This window comes from Oncorhynchus gorbuscha, linkage group LG12, assembly GCF_021184085.1.
Source record: "Oncorhynchus gorbuscha isolate QuinsamMale2020 ecotype Even-year linkage group LG12, OgorEven_v1.0, whole genome shotgun sequence".
NCBI lineage: Eukaryota > Metazoa > Chordata > Actinopteri > Salmoniformes > Salmonidae > Oncorhynchus > Oncorhynchus gorbuscha.
In genome coordinates, this window is record NC_060184.1 from 49269567 (window position 1) to 49280028 (window position 10462).

Here is a 10462-nt window from a genome sequence, read left to right on the forward strand (position 1 = left end):
TCAATCGCGACAATCCAGCAAGAACCAGCCAAGCCAAAAATCACATACAAGATGGCTCTCTGAATGTGGAGATACCAGACCGAGATTGTGTGCGTGTGTTTTTGTTGTTGTTGTTGTGTACCTGATGCTATACCTGGCTGTATTGTCTGGTTTCATACAGCTGTTTTTCACACCTGCAACCGTGTAGACGTGACAGCCCAACACAAGGTAAATTGGTGTCACTGGCGTCACTGGTCTTCTAGTGTAGGACCAGTCAGTCAAGCTCAATTCCCTCAAGTCCTGGTGGCTGGGTGATGTAATGATGGAGTTGGCTAAAGACTCTGTTCTTAATGATTAACCTGTCCCATCCACTGAAATGTGATTGAACTACAACCATTATATGAGTTATACCCTGTATTATGTAACCGATCAACTGGGCTCAATATTTGGAATGACTAAGAGTAAATAATACTGAGGACTGAGTGTCTGCCCCACTGAACATTGCTTGAACAACAGCCGACTACTGGACACAGCAGAATGTTCTAGGATAAAAAAGAAGATTGTGTCATCTTGGCCGGTTATTGCCAATATGGTGAATTTGTATGAGGAAAAGGTTAATGATTCTCCCGGCACAGTGTGAGGACACTATCAAATGCATACACTGCCATTGTTCTCCTTGTTCTCTCATCATTCTCATGGCTCACAGAACATACAGTTGAAGTTGGGAATATGCATACACTCAGGTTGGAGTCATTAAAACTTGTTTTTTAACCACTCCGCACATTTCTTGTCAACAAACTATAGTTTTGGCAAGTCGGTTAGGACATCGACTTTGTGCATGACACAAGTAATGTTTCCAACAATTGTTTACAGACAGATTATTTCACTTATAATTCACTGTATCACAATTCCAGTGGGTCAGAAGTGTACATACACTAAGTTGACTGTGCCTTTAAACAGCTTGCCTTTAAACAACTGTGCCTTTAAACAAGTGAAATAATCTGTCTGTAAACAATTATTGGAAAAATGACTTGTGTCATGCATGAAGTAGATGTCCTAACCGACTTGCCAAAACTCTAGTTTGTTAACAAGAAATGTGTGGAGTGGTTGAAAAACGAGTTTTAATGACTCCAACCTAAGTGTATGCATAAGTGTATGCAAACTTCCGACTTCAACTGTATGTGACAGAGGGGACAGTTAAGAAGCTTTTACTAGCACAAGTCATTTGATGCCCAATCGATGGAAAATGAGTTGCAACAGCAGCTCCAAATGAGAGGGGTCGCAGGCCTAAAGTGGGTTGCACTATGATGGTGCAGATGTCATGAGTGGGTCCAAAGGAGGTTTGCGAGCACATTTCAGAGTGCTTCATCCGGAGGCAACTCGTGTACATGGCTATGCTCATGAGCTTCATTTGGTGTTGTGTCATACTTGCAGGGCTATTCCGGAGGCTGCTGAGTTTTTCAATTTCTTGGAGAATGTGTATTCGTTTTTCAGTACATCCCGAGTTAACCACCACAAGTTCAAACTTGGAATAGCATCAGCTGAACTTGTACAGCTCTCAAACACTCGCTGGGCATGCCAGCTGCGGTCCATAAATGCAGTCCTGGACACTTTAACTGCTATTGTTTGATTGTCTATCTGCCATTGGATCCCCCGTGGCTGTTGGTCTGAGAGCAAAGCTTCATATGTTCTCCACCTTGTATCTGCTACTGATGTTTCAGTCTCATCTTTCTATAACTGAGGGACGGTGGCACAAGTTCCTCCAGAAAGAGACGGTAGACCTGGCAGAAGCTTGTTCCGGCAAACAAGCTGTATGTGACACAACTGATAGGCAAACGTGCAGATGCATTTGCCACAGAACTTTATGACAGAACCAAAGCACTCTGTGAAATTCACAATATTCCAGAGGCAGATGCAGCAAGAAGTAGCAAACAAAGAAAAATGGGAGATTTTGTGGTGGAGACCTCCTTGGGTTTAGGTACAGAATTGTCATGTTCCCAAGCAATGAGAACAGAGTTCTTGCTCCCCTGCTTGGACGAGATGGATTCCCGACTGTAGATGCAGGTCGGCTCAAAGGCATACAGGCACGCAAACCCAACGCAAAAAAAACAACCTAGATACATCATGCTTAACTGAGTTTACCGAGCACTACGGTATTGATGTTAAAACACAAGAGATGTTGGGGGCCAGAAACTTTCTTGCTCAGAAAAGAGAGGCTGGACGTCCTCCCAAAGATTTGCTTGCTGTGTATAACCTACTGGATGATGATGTGTTTCCTTCTCTGAAGGAAATCATTCAGGTTTCCCTCACAATTCCTGTGATCATCTGCTCCTGTGAGAGGTCCTTTAGTGCACTGCGCCGGCTGCACTCCTGGTTGCGTAAGACAATGGGTCAGAAAAGGCTTGCAAGTCTTGCAGCCATGTTCATTGAGGGTGAAGTGTTTGGGCCACTAAGCTACAATAGTGTCATTGACCGCTTTGCCACCTTTAAAAATAGGAGGTCACTTTGATGTGTCCACCCACAAACTAAGCATCAAATGAGAGAAGCAGGAGGAGCAGTTCCTTAATAGAGGTTATATTATTTTTTATCAGATTTTATTCCTAATTATTTTTCAGTTTTTTAAATTTTATTTATCTCATTAGTTGAATTTTGTTTTGCCCCTTTGTGGATGATACTGTTTTTTCCTAATGCTATAACATGACCTGCATCTCTCTCCTCTTCTCTCTCTCTCTCTCTCTCTCTCTCTCTCTCTCTCTCAAAACAAAATCCAAAAGTATGTTTGGCTACATAGTACAGCCATTTTTGTGCCTTTTGTTGTTGGATGGATGGATGGGGACAGAGTGGACTTTAATTTCTTTGGAGAGAATTTTAGTATGTCATATTAGATCAGTGTCTAACACAATGTAACATCTGCTTCCAACTCACTCTCTCAAACACGTACAGTGCCTTGCGAAAGTATTCGGCCCCCTTGAACTTTGCGACCTTTTGCCACATTACAGGCTTCAAACATAAAGATATAAAACTGTATTTTTTTGTGAAGAATCAACAAAAAGTGGGACACAATCATGAAGTGGAACGACATTTATTGGATATTTCAAACTTTTTTAACAAATCAAAAACTGAAAAATTGGGCGTGCAAAATTATTCAGCCCCCTTAAGGTAATACTTTGTAGTGCCACCTTTTGCTGCGATTACAGCTGTAAGTCGCTTGGGGTATGTCTCTATCAGTTTTGCACATCGAGAGACTGACATTTTTTCCCATTCCTCCTTGCAAAACAACTCGAGCTCAGTGAGGTTGGATGGAAAGCATTTGTGAACAGCAGTTTTCAGTTCTTTCCACAGATTCTCGATTGGATTCAGGTCTGGGCTTTGACTTGGCCATTCTAACACCTGGATATGTTTATTTTTTAACCATTCCATTGTAGATTTTGCTTTATGTTTGGGATCATTGTCTTGTTGGAAGACAAATCTCCGTCCCAGTCTCAGGTCTTTTGCAGACTCCATCAGGTTTTCTTCCAGAATGGTCCTGTATTTGGCTCCATCCATCTTTCCATCAATTTTAACCATCTTCCCTGTCCCTGCTGAAGAAAAGCAGGCCCAAACCATGATGCTGCCACCACCATGTTTGACAGTGGGGATGGTGTGTTCAGGGTGATGAGCTGTGTTGCTTTTACGCCAAACATAACGTTTTGCATTGTTGCCAAAAAGTTCAATTTTGGTTTCATCTGACCAGAGCACCTTCTTCCACATGTTTGGTGTGTCTCCCAGGTGGCTTGTGGCAAACTTTAAACAACACTTTGTATGGATATCTGTAAGAAATGGCTTTCTTCTTGCCACTCTTCCATAAAGGCCAGATTTGTGCAATATACGACTGATTGTTGTCCTATGGACAGAGTCTCCCACCTCAGCTGTAGATCTCTGCAGTTCATCCAGAGTGATCATGGGCCTCTTGGCTGCATCTCTGATCAGTCTTCTCCTTGTATGAGCTGAAAGTTTAGAGGGACGGCCAGGTCTTGGTAGATTTGCAGTGGTCTGATACTCCTTCCATTTCAATATTATCGCTTGCACAGTGCTCCTTGGGATGTTTAAAGCTTGGTAAATCTTTTTGTATTCAAATCCGGCTTTAAACTTCTTCACAACAGTATCTCAGACCTGCCTGGTGTGTTCCTTGTTCTTCATGATGCTCTCTGCGCTTTTAACGGACCTCTGAGACTATCACAGTGCAGGTGCATTTATACGGAGACTTGATTACACACAGGTGGATTGTATTTATCATCATTAGTCATTTAGGTCAACATTGGATCATTCAGAGATCTTCACTGAACTTCTGGAGAGAGTTTGCTGCACTGAAAGTAAAGGGGCTGAATAATTTTGCACGCCCATTTTTCAGTTTTTGATTTGTTAAAAAAGTTTGAAATATCCAATAAATGTTGTTCCACTTCATGATAGTGTCCCACTTGTTGTTGATTCTTCACAAAAAAATACAGTTTTATATCTTTATGTTTGAAGCCTGAAATGTGACAAAAGGTTGCAAAGTTCAAGGGGGCCGAATACTTTCGCAAGGCACTGTAGATCCTCTGAAGACAGCTCACTCTCCAGATCCCAATCACCTGAATTCTGATCACCTGTTCACACACCTGTATGTCATTATAACACACTATTCAGTTCCATTCTTTGCACCACATCATTGTGAGGTATTGTTTCTTTGTGACACACTTCTATTCAGAGCTCTGTCTTTCCCGTAATGTAATCCTCCCGTGTATGATAGTTTTGGCCTGCGTCATTAATGACACCTTTTGCCTATTCCCTGCTTGTACTTTAGCCTGTTGGATTTCCTGTTATCAACCTATTGCCTGATCTCCTGGATGACATTACTAGCGTTTTCCCTGCCTGTACTGTTGCCTTTTTGGACCTTCTGCCTGTCCCTGGGCCCAGCTACCTGCCTCCTCCTGTGGTCCTTTACCAATAAACATCTCCTGCACCCTGCACTTGAAACCAGCTCTGTCTCCCATCGTGTTCATTACACACAAACTATGAGACGGGTATACTTTTAGCCAACCTTGACCAAAAATAATCTTATTTTGATAGATTTTACACCTATTGTAACTTTAAAAATATATGATGAAAAGACGTTTGGGGAGTATGCCCAGTCCCCCTTAAAACCTCTTATGGATCATGTGCATTTTTGCAGCTTTTTGCGCAACATTTCAAAGTCCTGCTACTCATGCCAGGAATATAGTATATGCAAATGATAAGTATGTGTGTATAGAAAACACTCTGAAGTCTCTAAAACTGGTTAAATCGTGTCTGTGGCTTTAACACAATGTCTTTAGGAGTAAAAATCCCTCGAAAAACTGTTCTCCAAAAACACAAAAAATATATTAATCCGCCAGTCAATGTATTGTTTAAGGCGACTGCAAATACATGAAGTTGTTATGTAAAAGCCTACATCTTCCACATGATGTCGCCAGTGCTGGCATTCCGAGCAGACTTGATCCTTGGTTGTATGACGTTTTACCCTTTCCTGTTTCAGTCTCTCAACAGGATGTTATTAAAATGTAAAAGATGGCCGCTGATTTCTAGACTAGCTGCTATCGAATACAGATCGCCCCGTGATGAATTGTATAGATTATTAACGTTTATTAATACCTAAAGTTGGTTTAGAAAAGTAGTTTGAAGTGTTTTGTAAAAGTATATAGGCACCTTTTGTCATTTTAAAAAGTGACGTTGCGTCTTGTAAAAGGGAATATTCCTGGAACAGACCGGTCTTCAGAAAATGACATTTTGGCTATACAATAACGGATTTAATCGGGAAAAAGACCCAATTGTGATGTTTATGGGATATATAGGAGTGCCAAGAAAGAAGCTCATCAAAGGTAATGAATATTTTATATTTTATTTCTGCATTTTGGGTAGCGCCGGCTACCGCAAAATCTGTCATTTTAGATGAAGTTCCAGTACTTTGGGGGTGCATGCTATCAGATAATAGCTTCTCATGCTTTCGCCGAAAAGCATTTTACAAATCTGACTCGGTGGCTAGATTCACAACGAGTGTAGCTTTAATTCAGTACCTTGTATGTGTGTTTTAATGAAAGTTTGATTTTATCGAAAACTATGTGGCGCTCTTGAAATTTCCGCTGATTTGATCCCTGCAGAGGGAGCTAGTCCCTAACAAGTTTTTAAAACTTCTTGGATATAGGGGGCGCGATTTTAATTTTTGGATGAAAAACTTTCCAGTTTTAAACAAGATATTTTGTCATGGAAAGATGCTCGACTATGCATATACAGTGCCTTGCTAAAGTATTCGGCCCCCTTGAACTTTCCGACCTTTTGCCACATTTCAGGTTTCAAACATAAAGATATAAAGAAAACACTCTGACGTTTCCAAAACTGCAAAGATATTGTCTGTGAGTGCCACAGAACTGATGTTACAGAAAAAACCCAGATAAAAATCCAATCAGGAAGTGCCGCATTTTTTTAAACCACCTCATGCCAATGACTCCTTATATGTCTGTGAAGGAGCTAGGAGTCAGCTTACGTTTTCCACGTTTTCCCCAAGGTGTCTGCAGCATTGTGACGTATTTGTAGGCATATCATTGGAAGATTGACCATAAGAGACTACACCTAACAGGTGGTCGCTTAGGGTCTTCCGTCGCAATTTTTGCGTATTCTCCAGCTGCAGTATTTTTCAGTTTGCTTCTGATGAGAAGCCAACTGCCACCACTGATAGATTATCGAATAGATACGTGAAAAACACATTGAGGATTGATTCTAAACAACGTTTGCCATGTTTCTGTCGATATTATGGAGCTAATTTGGAAAAAAGTTTGACGTTGTAAGTGACTGCATTTTCTGGTATTTTTCTTAGCCAAACGTGATGAACAAAACAGAGCTATTTCATCTACACAAATAATATTTTTGGAAAAAATGAACATTTGCTATCTAACTAAGAGTCTCGTCATTGAAAACACCCGAAGTACTTCAAAGGTAAATTATTTTATTTGAATGCTTTTCTTGTTTTTGTGAAAATGTTGCCTGCTGAATGCTAGGCTTAATGCTATGCTAGGCTATCAATACTCTTACACAAATGCTTGTGAAGCTTTGGTTGAAAAGCATATTTTGAAAATCTGAGATGACAGTGTTGTTAAAAAAAAGCTAAGCTTGTGTTTGAATATATTTATTTCATTTCATTTGCGATTTTCATGAATAGGAAACGTTGTGTTATGGTAATGAGCTTGAGGCTATGATTACTCACCCGGATATGGGATTGCTCGTCGCTAGAGCTTAAAAGAGACTTAGCCCCCCTATCCATGAATCTCTAGTGACGTCTCTGCTTTGCAATAACATGGAAATAGAAATAAACAAGGAAGTTTAATTGTGGGCAACATGAGATAAAGTAGTAGCAGACATTGGCCCAGTGGCCTAATGGATAAGGCACCAGCCTCCGGAGCTGGGGATTGTGGGTTCAAGTCCCACCTGGGTCTATTGGAATCAGTTATTTTTTCAACCAAAAGAAGATGTTGCCAAGGGAGATGGCAGCATCACAACTAACTCTTAGAAAACTTTGAAGTATTTCGTTTTTTTATGTACTATCGTTTTACATTATTAGCCGGGAAGAACTATTGGACATTAGAGCGGCGGTAACTCACCAGAACTACCAGCATTACGACCAGGAATTCTACTTCCCTGGAGCAGATCCTTTGGTCACTATCCCCAGAGCAATTGAACTTATTCCAGAGGCCAACCCAAAACATCGCCGGCGGAGGAGAGGCACTCAAGGCGGCCTGCTGTTTCGACTTAGGATGTGCGCACACCATCCTCCGATTCCGTCTTTGGATAACAAAATTGATGAGCTTAGAGCACGGATTTCTTTCCAGAGAGACATCGGGGCCTGTAACATACTTTGTTTCATGGAAACATGGCTCTCTTGGGATACTCTGTCGGAGATGATAAAGCCAGAAGAATTCTCAGTACATTGCTCAGACAAGACTAAATATCCTCCTGTGAAGCAGAAGGGCGGAGGGGTGTGTTTCCCGATTAACGACTCGTGGTGTAATTCTAGGAACGTACAGGAACTCAAGGGCTTTTGTTCACCAGACCTAGAATATCTCACAATTAAATTCCAACCATATTATTTCCCAAGAGAATTCTCCTCCGTCATTGCCACGGCCGTTTACTTCCCCCCTCAAGCTGAAACCTCGGCGGCCATCAAATAACTTTTCTGAACTTTATGCAAACTGGAAACCACATATCCTGAGGCTGCATTTGTTGTACCTGGGTATTTGAACAAAACAAATCTGAGTACGAGGCTGCCGAAGTTCTATCAACATATCGACTGTCCTACTTGCGCTACTAAGACTCTCGACCATTGCTATTCAAACTTCCGGAACTTCCGCCCCCCTTATGGCAAATCTGACCACGACTCCATCTTGCTCCTCCTGTCCTATAGGCAGAAACTCAAACAGGAAGTGCCCGTGCTTCATATTATTCAACGCTGGTCTGACCAATCGGAATCCACACTTCAGGATTGTTTTGATCACTTGGACTGGGATATGTTCCGGGTAGCTTGCGAAATAATCTAGACCCATACACGGATATGGTGACTGAGTTTATAAGGAAGTGTACAGGAGATGTGGTACCCACTGTGACGATTAAAACCTATCCTAACCAGAAACCGTGGAAAGATGGTAGCATTCACGCAAAACTGAAAGCGCGAACCACCGCATTTAACCATGGCAAGGCGACTGGTAATATGGCAGAATATAAACAGTGTAGTTATTCACTCCGCAAGGCAATCAAACAAGCTAAACATCAAATCAAATCAAATTGATTTATATAGCCCTTCGTACATCAGCTAATATCTCAAGGTGCTGTACAGAAACCCAGCCTAAAACCCCAAACAGCAAGCAATGCAGGTGTAGAAGCACAGTGGAAAAACTCCCTAGGAAAAACTCCCTAGAAAGGCCTAAACCTAGGAAGAAACCTAGAGAGGAACCAGGCTATAAACATCAGTATAGAGATAAAGTGGAGTCGCAATTCAATGGCTCAGACACGAGACGAATGTGTCAGGGACTACAGACAATCACAGACTACAAAAGGAATACCAGCCACGTCGCTGAGACCAACGTCTTGCTTCCGGACAGGCTAAAACATTCTTCGCACGCTTTGAGGATAGCACAGTGCCACCGAGGCGACCTGCTACCAAGGACTGTGGGCTCTCCATCTCCGTGGCTGACATGAGTAAACCATTTAAACATGTTAACCCCTCGCAGGGCTGCCGGCCAAGACAGCATCCCTAGCCGCGTCCTCAGAGCATGCACAGACCAGCTGGCTGTTGTGTTTACGGGCATATTCAATCTCTCCCTATCCCAATCTGCTGTCCCCACATGCTTCAAGATGGCCACCATTGTTCCTGTACCCAAGAAGGAAAAGGTAACTGAATGTAAAACCTGTTGGGGTTAGGGGGGCACAAGGAGTTCCCTAAACGGAACACCCCCTCCCATTCAGCTGAAAAAAAATAATATTTAGAAATATTTAACTTTCACACATTAACAAGTCCAATCCAGCAAATGAAAGATAAACATCTTGTTAATCTACCCATCGTGTCCGATTTTTTTTTATGTTTTACAGCGAAAACACAACATATTAGATGTTACATGTTAGATGACCACCAAATTCAAAGACACACACAGCAATTTTTCACAGTCACAAAAGCATAAATATAGATAAAATGAATCACTAACCTTTGATTATCTCCATCAGATGACACTCATAGGGCATCATGTTATGCATGTATTGTGTGTTTTGTTCGATAATGTGCATATATATATTTTAAAAAATCTCAGTTTACATTGGCGCGTTACGTGCAGTAATGTTTTGATTCCAAAACATCTGGTGATTTTGCAGAAATACTCACAATAAAACATTGATAAAAGATGCAAGTGTTATTCACAGAATTAAAGATAAATGTATCCTCTATGCAACCGCTGTGTCAGATTTTTTTTTTTTACTTTACGGAAAAAGAATAATCTGAGAATGGCGCTCAGAACCCAAAGAAATAGCCGCCATTTTGGCGTCAACAGAAGCTACAAAAAACACTATAAATATTCACTTGCCTTTGAATATCTTCATCAGAAGGCAGTTCCAGGAATCCCAGTTCGACAATAAATGACTTGTTCCATAAAGCCCACCACTTAGCCAATTGTTGTTAGGTTGTTCAGCTCAGCATTCAATCCTCAAAAAGCACGAGCAATTCCTCCAGACAAAAACTCAAAAACTTCCGTTACAGTTCGTAGAAACAAGTCAAATGGTGTATGCAATCCATATTTAAGATGTTTTAAACATTAATCAGCAATAAGGTTCCAACCGGAGAATTTCATTGTCTGAAGAAACCCATTGGAACGCAAGAACACTCTCTCGTGACCGCGCGTAAATGAGACGAGGCTTTCTGCCAGACCACCCACTCAAAGAGCTATTATGAGCC

The 10462-nt window shown here is 41.4% G+C and overlaps 1 non-coding gene across 1 annotated transcript; it reads left to right on the plus strand.

Moving 5' to 3' along the window:
* Nucleotides 1-7390: 7390 nt before the first annotated feature.
* trnar-ccg lies at nucleotides 7391-7463 on the plus strand. Its single transcript has one exon. It is a non-coding gene; the product is annotated as a tRNA-Arg (tRNA).
* The last annotated feature ends 2999 nt before the right edge of the window (nucleotides 7464-10462 follow it).